The sequence below is a fragment of the Myotis davidii genome, unplaced genomic scaffold, assembly GCF_000327345.1.
Source record: "Myotis davidii unplaced genomic scaffold, ASM32734v1 scaffold1373, whole genome shotgun sequence".
NCBI classification, from domain to species: domain Eukaryota; kingdom Metazoa; phylum Chordata; class Mammalia; order Chiroptera; family Vespertilionidae; genus Myotis; species Myotis davidii.
The window spans coordinates 316,415-319,475 of NW_006284614.1; the positions used below are offsets into that span (position 1 = coordinate 316,415).

The 3,061-nt window shown below is 41.3% G+C and overlaps 1 protein-coding gene across 1 annotated transcript in view; it reads right to left on the minus strand.

Moving 5' to 3' along the window:
* The window catches only part of TMCC3 (transmembrane and coiled-coil domain family 3), a 216,881-nt gene extending 214,280 nt beyond the window's left edge, over window positions 1-2,601 (minus strand). The window contains exon 1 of the mRNA XM_015572267.1: window positions 2,514-2,601. The gene's annotated coding sequence lies outside the window, so the exon portion shown is untranslated. The remainder of the gene's footprint in view (window positions 1-2,513) is intronic.
* Between the last annotated feature and the right edge of the window lie 460 nt (window positions 2,602-3,061).

Consider the following 3,061-nt stretch of genomic DNA (forward strand, 5'->3'; position numbering starts at 1 on the left):
GAGAGAAAGAAAAACATATATATATATATATATATACACACACACACACATACATACACACACACACACACACACACACACACACCCTATGATTACATTTAGGTAAGGTTCAAAAATGGGCAAAAGTAACCTAACTGTTAGAAATCAGGATGGCAGTTGCCATCTTTTGCAGAGGAGGTGAATAAGGTTTACGTCTGGGATATTGATAATACTCCATTCTTGACCTGGATGATTGTTACAGAGGTGATAACTGAGATAATTCATCAAATAATACCACTGAAGAGGTGTGTGCACTTTTCTTGGGAAAAGTTATACGTTATACTGGGGAAAAAGTTTACTTTTAATAAGTCTAGAACTAAAATCTCTTTCAGTCAAGTACTCTGTTACTTGTACCAAAATTATCTTCACTGTTTATTTGTGTGACTTTGGGCAAGTCACTTAACCTCTCTGTGTCTATTTCTTTATCTGTAATAGCAGCTGATATGTAGAGTTGATGAGAGAAAGTACGTGATATGAGTATATGAAACATGCTTAACAAGTGTCACACACAAGTAAGCATTCAAAGCTGTTAGCCATTTGATTTCCTGGGATTCCACTGGCTCCTGCCCTCATCATATTTAGGACCTATATCTCCATTTATTGTATCCTCTGGATTAGGTGAAGGCACACTGAAATAGACAAGTCCATCTACTCTGTTGGGAGGACAATCTGAGCATCTGTAACAAGAGCTCAGAAAATGTTTGCACCCAGTATTCCATTCTAGGAGCCTATCCTAAGGAGAGAAGACACGCAGAAAAGATTTACATGCTGCAATGCTGTTATGTGCAATTGGATGTTATTCATAGAAGTGAAAAACTGCAAACTATTATAACAGGAAACAGTTAAAACAATAAACAATGCCAATGAGAACTGTTAATGACACAAAAAAGTTAAATATAAAAGCAAGAGGCTTATTTATATCCATTAAAAAATGACAAATACACACAGAAAAGATTAGAAGAAATTATACCAGAATTTAAGCTATTTGTTCCTACATGACAGTATATAAGAACTTTACAGGACTTTACATTTTTCTTCCTTATACTTGTCTGTATTTTTCAATATTCTTCTGTGAGTATATATTACCTCTTATAATAGGAAAAAGAAATGTTAAACAAAGAATTGTACCACCTTCTCCGGAGGCCTCTGTCTCTGTTGTCAAGGTGACAGCCAGCTGCAATCCATCATATTTTAGGAAGGACACTACACAGTGAAAGTGTCTGAAGGAAGGTGACTGGCAGGGTGGCAAGGACTTCAACAACAAGCCCCCTGAGGAATGGGACGTGCACCTTGAGAAGGACGATTTAACCACTTGTCTTGGAACATCTGTTGTGCAGAAGACAGATTGCACTTGCTCTACTAGGCTCCAGAGGTCAGAATCAAGACCAGCAGATCAAAGTCACAAGGAGAGAAGGGGAGGAGGAAGATTATAGCTGCGGAAGCAAGCATGCTGTATGAGCACACTATAAGCCTCGGGTTTCCTTCCTATCTAACAGTAAGGAGCTTCCCTGGAGATGTCCAGTGGATTATCTTGTGAGCACTGGGCAACCATTCAGCACCATCCTGTGGCCATCCTCTGCCAGCTTCTCATACCAGCCTACTCTGTGGAGAACCATGAGTTAGGATCTCTGAAATTTATAACCAAACTAGAGGCCCGGTACATGAATTTGTACACAGGTGAGGCCTGGCCAAATCAGGGTCGGGCTGGCCAGGGGGGAGGGTCCTCAGGAGGTTGGCCAGCCGGCTGGCCCCACCCCCGATCGGGCCGGTTGGCTGCCCCAGTGAGTGTTATAACAACTGGTCATTCTGGTCATTCCATCACTTGGCTTTTATATATACAGATTCCAGCCTGGGTGTAAGCACTTGACTCTCCTTTTAATCTTTATCCCTTGCCTTGTAGCAAGTTCAAATTTTACCCAAATTAGGCCACTTCTTTCCATTTTTTCCACTTGTCCACTTTAGTCTAAGCTGTCATCATCCTCTCTTCCCTGGACCACTACAATGACTTCTTAACTGGTTCCTCTCTTCTACTGTTGCCACCCCTATCCCCAGTCTATTAGCTACATAGGATATCAAGTAATGGTTTTCTTAAGCTAAAGTAAAAAATCATTAATACAACTACAAGATTCAAAGTGGAGACTCTTTAACAGGGCTCTTCCCCATTGCTCCCTGGCCACTATTTAGGTTCCTCATTTGAGCCCAACTCTTTCCACCTCAGGACACTTGCATATGCTGACACACTCCATCTCCCACTGTCTTGACCCTTCTACAACTCAAATCTCAGATGTCATTTCCTAATTTTAATTCTGTGATGGCATCTCAACACTCTAAGATCCTTTATATAAGTAGCTTATGTGATTTTTGTGACCCACAACTGTCCCGTTTGCACCCACTGCCTCTGGTCTCTCAACTAAGCAGAATGTGCTGCCCCCACCGCCTCACCAATCCCTCAGATTCACCAGCATTCTCCTCACCCATCAGTTTTTATGCATGTTCTTTCCTACTCCTGAAAAAATATTCTTGTGGCTACATTTCATCACCTTCATGGCTCACCCTGTGGACAAAAAAGGAGCCACATACTAAACCTGTAAAACTCAGGGGAGACCTACATGGCAGCCTCAGAGACTGATAACCACATAGGATGGTCTGAAATCAAAACTTCCTAACTAAAAGGGAGTCATGGCATGTCCTAGGCCTGTAGCTTCCCTGACAAAGGTCAACCTTTACCTTAACTGATGCTGTTGATTGTTTTTTTGCATCTATGATAACATACCTTCAGAATGTCAGAGTAATTCCCTTTTCCAGACTCAAGTACCAGCACCACGCCAGAGACCACAGAACCCATCATTGTTATCTTGTTCCCCAAATACCATCTTTGTGGGCTGTAAATGTTAACTATCCTGTACACACCAATGTAAAAGAAGCACGTGTCTATGTGTTTTATTTTTAAAAATATTTCTTTTAATTGATTTCGGAGAGGAAAGAAGAGAGAGAGAGAGCGAGAGAGAGAGAGAGAGAGAGA